The following is an 11,798-nucleotide window of genomic DNA, read 5'->3' as shown; positions in this document are numbered from 1 at the left end:
ACCATCTCTTTCTACCATTATCCAGCCGCCCACACCAGAATTGAAGCCTCTGCCATCAAATTTAAAATATGCTTACTTGGATGATAGCAAAAGTTTTCCAGTAATTATATCTACCTCCCTTGTTGATGAGCAAGAGGAGAAGTTGTTATCATTTCTCAAGAAGCATAAGAAGGCTATAGGCTGGACCCTGGCGGACATTCCTGGTATTAGCCCATCCACATGTATGCATCGGATAAATTTAGAGGATTGGGCTAAACCAGTAAGACAGCCACAGAGAAGACTCAACCCGGCAATTCTTGATGTAGTGAAGAAGGAGGTAACCAAGCTTTTGCAAGCTGGAATCATTTATCCTATCTCCAACAGCCAATGGGTGAGTCCCGTCCAGGTAGTCCCGAAGAAAACCGGCCTCACCGTGATAAAAAATTAGAAGGAGGAGCTAATTCCTACTCGGGTGCAGAACAGTTGGAGAGTCTGCATTGACTATAGGAGGCTGAACCAGGTTACCAAAAATGATCATTTTCCCCTACCATTCATTGAACAGATGCTTGAATGCCTGGCAGGTAAATCTCACTACTGTTTTCTTGATGGTTTTTCTGGTTATATGCAAATCACTATTGCTCCTGAGGATCAGGAAAAAACCACATTCACCTGCCCCTTCGACACTTTTGCCTATAGGAGGATGTCTTTCGACCTGTGCAATGCCACTGGTACCTTCCAGCGGTGCATGATCAGTATTTTTAGTGATTTTTTAGAAAATTGCATAGAGGTATTTATGGATGATTTCACTGTATATGGATCCTCTTTTGATATTTGTTTGGATAGTCTGGAAAAGGTTTTGAATAGATGCACTGAAACTAACCTTGTTCTAAATTTTGTAAAATATCATTTTATGGTTGAGCAAGGTATAGTTTTAGGCCACATTATTTCCAATAAGGGCATTGAAGTAGATCCTGCAAAAATTTATGTTATTTCACAATTGCCTTACCCCTCTTGCGTGCAAGAGGTGCGATCTTTTCTTGGTCATGCAAGATTCTACAGGCGCTTTATAAGAGATTTTAGCAAAGTAGCCCTTCCACTATCCAACTTGTTGCAAAAGGAGGTGGAGTTTGACTTTAATGATAAATGCAAAGAGGCTTTTGATTGCCTCAAAAGAGCACTGACTATCACCCCCATCATCCATGCACCCGACTGAACAAACCCTTTTGAGCTTATCTGTGATGCATCAAATTATGCATTGGGGGTTGTCCTTGCTCAGAAAATTGATAAATTTCCTAGGGTGATATATTATGCTTCTAGGACTTTAGATGCTGCCCAAGCGAATTATACTACTACTGAGAAAGAGCTACTAGCCATAGTTTTTGCTCTTGAAAATTTTCGTTCTTATTTGCTTGGTACTCGCATTATTGTTTATACTGACCATGCAGCTTTAAAGTACTTGTTGAAGAAGGCTGATTCAAAGCCTAGGTTGATCCGATGGATGCTCTGGCTCCAAGAGATTGACTTGGAGATCTGTGATAGGAGCGGAGCACAAAATGTATTTGCTGATCATTTGAGTCGGATCGAGCGTGTGTCTGATGAGGACTCACCCATTCAAGATGATTTCTCGGATGATCATTTGTATATATTGTATAGTATTTCTGATTCTCTTTCTACTCCCTGGTTTGCTAACATTGTCAATTATTTAGTTGCTTCTGTTTTTCCTCCCTTAGCATCTAAGGCTCAAAAAGATAAAATTAAAAGTGATGCTAATCATTTTATTTGGGATGACCCCTACTTATGGAAATTGTGCAGTGATCAGGTCATTAGACGATGCATTCCAAATCATGAGACTGACTCAGTCCTGCAGTTTTGTCATTCTTCCGCACCGGGAGGTCATCTGGGTGTTAAAAGGACAGCTCGCAAAGTGCTTGACTGTGGCTTTTATTGGCTCGCCATCTTTAAAGATGCATGGAAGATTTGTAGCACTTGTGAGCAGTGCCAGAGAGCAGGAAGTGCACTTACATGGTGACAACAAATGCCTCAGCAACCTATGCTATTTTGTGAGGTGTTTGATGTCTGGGGCATAGATTTCATGGGCCATTTTCCTGTCTCTTTTGGTTATGTTTACATTCTCCTTGCAGTTGATTATGTTTCAAAATGGGTGGAAGCCAAGCCCACTAGAACTAATGATGCTAAGGTTGTTGCAGATTTTGTCAGATCTAATCTGTTTTGCAGGTTTGGAGTACCTAAAGCAATCATTAGTGATCAAGGAACCCATTTTTGCAACAAATCAATGCATGCCTTGCTTAAGAAGTACGGGGTTGAACACAGGGTATCCACACCATACCACCCCCAAACCAATGGACAGGCATAAATTTCTAGCAGGGAGATCAAGAGAATTTTAGAGAAGATTGTGCAGTCAAGCAGGAAAGATTGGAGTACCAGGCTTGATGATGCTCTTTGGGCACATAGGACTGCCTACAAAGCACCCATAGGAATGTCTCCTTATCAGGTTGTCTTTGGAAAGGCATGTAATCTTCCAATGGAGATTGAGCACAAAGCATATTGGGCAGTGAAGACCTGCAACTTCTCTATGGATCAAGCTGGTGAGGAAAGAAAGTTGCAACTGAGTGAGTTAGATGAGATCCGCCTAGAAGCCTACAAGAATGCCAAGTTCTACAAAGAAAAGACCAAGAAGTTCCATGATAGCATGATAATTAAGAAGGACTTCATGGTTGGGCAAAAAGTGTTATTGTATAATTCTAAGCTTGGACTCATGAGTGGTAAGTTGAGGTCTAAGTGGATTCGTCCTTTTGTTGTTACTAATTTTTTTCCTTATGGTACAATTGAGATCAAAAGCGACTCCACAAACAAGAGCTTCAAGGTCAATGGACACCGACTTAAGCCATTTCTCACAAACCCTTCTTTAGTGGACGTAGTGGTGGAAGAGACTTCCTTACTCCACCCTACTCTTCCTCCACCATGACTTAGGGAGTTTTTCTTTTCCTATCTCCTCCTTTATTTTTATTACGTTTGTCCGATTCTATTTGATGGTTTAATTGCCTTTAATCTTTTAATTGTGCTACATTGAGGACAATGTGTTGTTTAATTATGGGGGGGGGGGGGGAGTGTTCTTTGGTTTTGGTTGCTAGTTTTGTTGGATTTGTTAATTTTGTTAGTTTTGTTGGGTTTCTAGTTTAATATTTTAGGTCAATTATGTTTGCATGTACAACTTTGCATGTTTTTCTTTGAATTATAGGATATCTTCAAGTAATGGGTAATTGTTTTGAAAATAAAAGTCTCTTGACATTTTGTGATTTGAAATCCTTTTTTTTCCTCTACATGTCATGATAGTTTTGAAAGCTCAATTTGAAAGTGATAAGTTTACCTTTGTGAGAATTTGAGCCATCCATCATCATAATCATTTGGTGTGTTTTGCCCCATTGATTGCTTGCACAATAGCCTTGGCTTGATTCTTGTTGATGCTTCCTAATTCACATGCATATTTGGAAATGATTTAGGCAATTTTGTTCTTATAAGCCTCTAGTCAAATGGACTTACCTTAAATTAATTCCTTTGATAGCCCTTTTGAGCCTTGTTTCCCTTTCCTTGTTTTGAAGCTCATTACAAGCCTTAAGTGAAAAACCATGATCTCACCTTAACCTTAAGGAATTTTGGAGCTTTGGAATTGTTTTGGGAACAAGTGTGAGGGGGGTTTTGTTGGATAACATGTGTTTGTTGGCTATGCTTCATGATGTATTTTTGGGCCATACTGATGTACATTGTATATGGCTTAAATGTTGGACATGCTGCCGAATGATATGCTAGTTCTCAAATGCTACCGTTCTTTAAAAAAAATTCAAGTTGAATCAATTAAAAAAAAAGCAATAAAGTTGAGTGAATAAGATCTTAAATGGAAAAAGAATGACGAGACTCTTAGCTCTACTCTTTGCATTTAAAATTTTATCTTTAGGTTTTCTTATTTTTTTCTTAATATGCACTTATTCCCCATTGCTCCTCTATTCCTTTGGGATTTAGCTACTTATTCCATATTTTTCCCTACCTTGTCCTTGGCCCCATTACAACATTAAAAGACCTTTTGATCCTCATGTGCTTGTGTTTATGGGTTGATTGTCAATTTTAGAATCTTGCCAAGTTTATGTGGTGTTGGTTTTCATGGGTGCTTTGAGGGTAAATAGTAGCCTAGACACTTAAGAGATAAAGTGTATATCTTGTGAGGCTTTATCACTTTTCATTCTTGAGCTGATTAACTATTTTGCCATAATTGGGTTACTTGGATGATTTTCACGAATGTCTTGACTCTTTGGATCTCTTCATGTTAGATGTTACCCATTCCTTTCATTCCTTGATGTTCATTGAGAAATATGTAAATGTTTTTGTTTGTCTCTCTTTGATACCCTTGGATTTTGTTCTTTGTTTCATTTTGCCCAGGAGTGCAAAAGGCTAAGTATGGGGGTTTTGATGTGCCATTATTTTCTCCTATTTCTTAACCCTTTTTGCACCATTTTAATTACTGATTAGTCTTAATTGTCAAATTAATTATGCAGTTTTATCATTTGGGCCTATTGGACTAATTTTGTGTTTTTAATTTAATTTCAGGAGATTTATAAGTAATTGGGCTTGAATCCAGAATTGGGCTTGGACTTGAAGAGAGCTGACAATTTTATCAAATCTTATCTTATCTAGATTTTATCTAATCTAGACATTATTTCATCTAGATCTTATCTTATCTTATCTTATTTAGATTTTATTTCATCTGAATTTTATTTTATCAAATCTTATCTTATCTTGTCTAGATTTTATTTTATTTATGGGCTTGGACTTAAAACAAATTTGTAAGCTTTGGGGCTGAAAATATATAACAGCACCAAGGCTCTAGTTTAAGCTCTCTCCCCTCTTTCATTTTTAGTTTTAGGCTTCTCTTCTTCTTTTAGACACTTTTTCGTTTTGCAATTCCAGTTTTTACTTTTCGTTTTAGCAATAAAATTTCATTCTCTATTGATTAATGGAAGGCTAAGTCTCCAGTGTTGTTTTCTCTTGAGGATCAAGCACAGTTCTCTTTGAGGTTCTATTATTACTATTAAATTCTGTTCAGTTTTTCATCTTCACCAATTACTCTGTATTTGTTGCTATTAATTCATGCGTGCTTAGTGCTTGATTAATTGTCTCTGCGCTTTATTTACGTTCATGCTTAATGATCGTTCATGATTAATTGGTGTATATGTTGCTTAATCACATAATGAATTCCTTATGTTAAATTTCTCTTAGTAATTTAATTTAGGGTTGGATTAAGTGGTTGAACTGATAAAGGATAAACTCTCGTAACCTATGATAAGAGACTTGCTTGTGAATCAAGGGGAAGCAACGTGTTTTAATTCTGATATTTTCAAATTCACATCTATTCGCTGTTTAATTTACAAAAGCAAACAACCCCCCCCCCCAATTCGTTACTATTTTCCTACTATCTGTTATGAACATTTGGTTTATCATTGCTCGTTGGGAAACGAGCTAGGATCACTTCCTAGTTAATGCATTTTAATGTTTATTTGATTCGGGTACGACCTCGATCAGGGGGGGTTGAATTAAGATATCACAAACTTTTTAAGATTAAAAATTTTATTTTGATTTTAACCCAAATCCCAAGATTCCTTTCAAAATGAACTCCTAAAGAATTATGCAAATTAATATTACTGAATAGAAGCAATAAGCAATAATAAATAAAGGAGTTTAAGGGAAGAGAAAATGCAAACTTAGATTTATACTGGTTCGGCCACACCCTTGTGCCTACGTCCAGTCCCCAAGCAACCCGCTTGAGAGTTCCACCATCTTGCAAAAACCCTTTACAAGTTCTGAACCACACAAGGACAACCCTTCCTTTGTGTTCAGATTACTTTACAACAAGAGACCCTTGGTCTCTTAATCCCTTTTTAGAAATAAGATGAAGAGAAGAAGAAATCTCTTTTGAAAGAGATAGATTGAACAATTAAGCACTCAAATAATTCCTTATTGAATTGCAAGTGTATTGACCAAGGAATTTTTAAGAGGATAAGATGATTTTTCTTTTTGAGAGGATAAGACCTTTTTATTCTGAAAAACTCTAAGCAAACTCGTGTTCCAAGTCACATATAAATAGACCTTTGATGGCCATGTAAAAACCACTTGAACAAATGTGACCCTTGGAAATAATTTTCTGAAAATCTCCTCTGGTAATCGATTACAAGACTTGTGTAATCGATTACAAACTTTAAAATTTGAATCAAAACGTTTAGTAACTGCTGGTAATCGATTACCATCCATGTGTAATCGATTACACTGTAAAATTTAAATTTTAATTTCTAATGGTTGTTATAAATCATTTTGGTCACTGGTAATCGATTACATCCTCTGGTAATCGATTACCAAAGAGTAAATCTCTAGAAAAATACATTTTTGCTTAAATTTATTGGCCAAACCTCTTGCTGTTTCAATTTGGAATTCCCTCCCTAAATCACTAGAGATCTTCTTGATGATGTATCTTGAATCTCTTGGATTTTTGCCTTGATCTTAACTTGAGAAGCACCTGTTCATATGGCATCAAAACATCATGATCATATGGCATCATCAAAACATCAAAGTCAAAGTCTTTGCTTCTACAATCTCCCCATTTTTTATGATGACAATTTAATTCTTGAAATCAAGATACAAGTAAAGTATATGCAAGATATAATGTTGCGTTCACTCATTTTATACTCCCCCTATGTTTTGGACTTAATGATCACATGGTCACTTGATTTCTAAGCTTCTAAACCACCCCGTTTCTCTCCCCCTTTGGCAACATAAAAAAGCCAAAGAACGTGGTAAGCAACACAAGATGGAAGAAAATGATAACTAAAGTTCACATAAGCATTCATAAATCAAAACCAAATATAATCCAATCATAAAATACTAAGTGCCAAATATAATCCAACCATAAAATGCTAAGTGCCAAATAACAAAATATAACGAAAGTTCAGAAAATGATAACTTGAAAAGCATAACCAAATACACAGCTTAAAATAAAAGATAATAATGATCTAAAACTAGGAAGGTGGTGGAAGGTTGAAGCACTGACGAAGATAAGTCACATCCTCTTCAAGCTGCATGATACGGGTATCCATTCCTTCAAAGCGACCATCCAAGGAATCAAACGTTCGCCAACATATGTGCAGAGGCCCCGTAATTCTGAAAGAACTTCATTCGTAAGGACTGAGGAATCATCTCTTTGAGGAGGAGTACGCTCGTCTTGTGGAGGTAGTGCGTCCTTCTTCAGCCATTGTCCATCACGATCCTTACAGTAACCAAATGAAGTTACTGCACCAGCACCTATAGCAAAAGATCTCTTGACTTGAACAAAAGGTTCATCATCAAGAGGAATTTGAAAATGATGGAGAAAAAGGGTGACCAATTAAGGATACGGAAGAGGTGCATTGGCCCGTAATGCCTTATGCATTCGGTACCTAACCAAGTAAGCCCAGTCGATCTGACGACCGGTAAGGAAAGCCCACATCAAAATCAAGTCCTCCTCAGAGGCTTGAGCCTGATTAGAAGAACAGGGAAGCAAAATTTTAACAATAATATAGTGCATGATGCGACAATCAAAAGGTTAATGATCCGACCAACAATCTACCGATCATATCAGCCTGGTCATTACAGACCATACGGTGAGCATCATGACTAGAATAATCAAACTTCCAGTCATCAACAATGGTGCCCTCAAAAGGTGCACCTTGACTGGGTAATTTAGTTAATGAAAACAGAGATTGATCAATGATCATAGAAATACCATGCACCTCAGAACGAATAATACCATCCTGAATTTTGAATTTGCTGTAAAAGACTCTAACTAGTTTAGGATAATAAGGTAATTTTAAGGACATAAAATCAACTAATCCAGAGTTTTGAAACACTTGATAACATTTAAATGTCTCATCATTGAAGAAATCTACGTCTAGGTACTTAAGGTCTAAGATGATCCAAGAAGAAAATTGAGAATTGTACCGTAGATGTTGATCATCTAAAAAAAATAGAGTAGATGATCGTGGAGATGACAAGGAAGGATGAATTGGTGCTGTGGGTGCTTCAGATGGTCCGTGGCGGCGATGGCCAGCAGCAGCGGTGGTGGAGGACGTTCCCTTTCTCTTCTTTGATGATTCTTCCATTTGATGAAGTTTTAATAAATTTCAATCAGTGGAATTGAAAGAGGAGTGAAAATGATGAAGATTGGGCTTTGTGGGACGTGTTTTGGTTAAGAATTGAGGGAGTTATGAAGATTTGAAGATTAGGGAAAATGAGGCACGTAGAGAGGAGTGTGGCTGCACAACGCTACTGGTTTTCGTGAGTATTTATAGAAGAGGGTGTGATGTAATTGATTACAAGGTTTGGTAATCGATTACATGAGCATTTAACCTTCTGGTAATCGATTACAGGATGTTGTAATCGATTACAGGCTATCTGTTCTTGTGTAATCAATTACACGTGATGGTAATCGATTACCAGAACATTATCTAGGTTGTTCCCTTAAGGAATAGTTATGTCTAAGCTAAAAACATCTATATATGTCAATTATCAATACTAATACTCATTTACTTCAATCAAACAAGTATCAATCACACAATAACATACCAATCAAACATAATTAACACCTTAGAATAAAAAATCAATCAATCATGAAACATTAAGATTTCAAACAACCAATCAATCCTTATTTATCCAAATCACTAATATCTAAGAGGCCTAATTCCCTTCTAATGGAAAAGAATGTTTCTTTTGGGAGAGGTTTTATGAAGATATCAGCAAGCTGATTCTTTGTATCAACAAACTCTAGCACACAATCTCCCTTCAGAACATGATCTCTTAGAAAATGGTGCCTAATTTCTATATGCTTGGTTCTAGAGTGTTGAATTGGATTTTTTGATAGATTGATTGCACTGGTATTGTCACACCTAATAGGTATATGGTCAAGAAAGATTCCATAATCAGAGAGTTGTTGCTTCATCCATAAAATCTGTGCACAACAACTGCTAGCAGAAATATATTCCGCTTCTGCAGTAGATAGAGCAACACTATTTTATTTCTTACTATGCCAAGAAACTAGAGCAGATCCAATGAATTGACAAATTCCACTTGTGCTCTTTCTATCTGTTTTAGAACCGGCAAAGTCTGAATCAGAGTATCCTATTAAGGTGCATGTGGAATTCCTAGGATACCATAAACCTATATTCATAGTGCCTAATAAATATCTTATGATTCTTTTAACGGCACTTAGATGTGATTGTTTGGGACTTGATTGAAATCTAGCACACATACACACACTAAACATTATATCAGGTCTGCTAGCAGATAAATAAAGAAGGGATCCAATCATACCTCGATATTGCTTAACATCTATTGACTGACCGATTTCATCTTTATCTAAATAACAAGCAGTGCTCATTGGTGTAGCCATGTGCTTAGCATTTTCCATGTCGAATCTATGAATTAACTCTTTGCAGCACTTGGATTGATTGACAAAAATACCATCCTTGGTTTGTTTAATTTGTAATCCAAGAAAGAAATTAAGTTCTCCAATCATTGGCATTTCAAACTCACTTTGCATGTCATGAGAGAATTCCTTGCACAATAATTCATTAGTAGATCCAAAGATAATATCATCAACATAAATTTGAACCAATAAAATATCATGTGATTTTCTCTTTATGAAAAGAGTAGTATCTACTTTTCCTTTAGAGAAGTCCTTTTCTAAAAGGAACTTACTCAGACGTTCATACCAAGCCCTAGGGGCTTGCTTTAAGCCATATAAAGCCTTTTTTAATTTAAAAACATGATTAGGCTTGTCTAAGTTTTCAAATCCAGGGGGGTGATCAACATATACTTCCTCTTGAATAAAGCCATTTAAGAATGTACTTTTTACATCCATTTGATAAAGCTTAAAATTCATTATGGATGCATAAGCTAATAGCATTATGATGGCTTCCAATCTAGCAGCTGGAGCATATGTCTCCTCATAATCTATTCCCTCTTCTTGATTATATCCTTTGGCGACTAATCTCGCCTTATTCCTTATAACTATGCCATTTTCATCTAATTTATTTCTAAACACCCATTTTGTCCCAATGATTGGGTAGTTTTCAGGTTTCTCAACTAACTCCCAAACATTATTTCTTTCAAATTGGTTTAGTTCTTCCTGCATAGCTATTATCCAATTTTCATCTATTATGGTTTCATTTAAATTTTTAGGTTCAATCATAGATACAAAAGCCATGTTTATTGCATAAATCTTTGAGATAATGTCTAGTTGTTACCCCTTTTGAGATGTCACCAAGAATGTTGTCAAGGGGATGATCTCTTGAAGCTTTCCACTCTTTTGGAAGATCATTATTTGCTTTGACTTCTACTGGAGGATCTTTATTGCTTCCTTCTCCTTTTCCTTTAGAATCTTGTCCATGAATGTGCATTTGTTCTAAAGATTCTGCAATATCATCTAAAACATCCTTTCTTGGAGAAATAACATTAGACTCATCAAAGGAAACATGAATTGATTCTTCAATTGTCATTGTTCTCTTATTATAAATTCTATAAGCTTTACTATGCAAAGAATAACCAAGGAAAATTCCTTCATCTGACTTAGCATCAAATTTTCCTAAGTTTTCTTTTCCATTGTTTAATACAAAACACTTGCAACCAAAAACATGAAGGTGTGAAATGTTAGGTTTTCTACCATTAAACAGTTCATATGGAGTTTTCTTTAAAATGGGTCTTATTAAAGCCTTATTCATGATATAGCATGCAATATTAACGGCTTCAGCCCAAAAATATTTTGGAAGATGAGTGTCATTTAATAAGGTTCTAGCAATTTCTTCCAAAGATCTATTTTTCCTTTCAACAACTCCATTTTGTTGAGGGGTTCTAGGTGCAGAAAAGTTATGTTCAATGCCATGCTTGTCACAAAATAATTCAAATTCTTTATTTTCAAATTCACCCCCATGATCACTCCTAATAGATATAATTTTGAGATTTTCCTTGTTTTGAAGCATTTTTGCAAGTTTCCTAAATGCTTGAAATGCATCATTCTTATGAGTGATAAATAGTGTCCAAGTGTATCTAGAATAGTCATCAACTATATAAAGGGCATAGTAACTTCCTCCAAGACTCATGATTCTAGAAGGGCCAAACAAATCCATGTGTAGTAATTGTAAAGGTTGAGTAGTTGAAACAATGTTTTTGGATTTGAATGAAACTCTAGTTTGTTTTCCCTTTTGGCATGTATCACATAGTCTATCTTTTTCAAATTTTAGTTTTGGCAAACCAACAACTAAATCTTTTGAAATTAATTTGTTTAAGTGTTCCATGTTAATGTGAGCAATTCTTTTATGACATAGCCATGGATCATTATCTTTGCTAAGAAAACATTGATTATCACCTAGTTTTTGACTTTAAGTCTATCATGTAAACATTATTGACTCTAAATCCATGCTTTATATTTGTATCATGTTCATATTCAATGACACATTTTTTAGAATCAAATGATACCAAATAGCCTTTATCACACAATTGACTAACACTAAGCAGGTTGTTCTTAAGACCTTCAACAAGTAGAACATTTTCAATGGGGGTTGAAGAATTTGTACCTATTTTTCCAACTCCAAGAATTCTACCTTTGTTGTTGTCACCATAGGCTACATGCCCGTTTTTCTTGGGAGAGATATGTGTGAACTTTGATGTATCTCCCATCATATGTTTTGAGCACCCGCTATCTATGTACCACTTTTTCCTCAAGGGTT

Source organism: Glycine max, chromosome 20, assembly GCF_000004515.6.
Source record: "Glycine max cultivar Williams 82 chromosome 20, Glycine_max_v4.0, whole genome shotgun sequence".
NCBI classification, from domain to species: domain Eukaryota; kingdom Viridiplantae; phylum Streptophyta; class Magnoliopsida; order Fabales; family Fabaceae; genus Glycine; species Glycine max.
Note: the sequence above shows the minus strand (reverse complement) of the source record.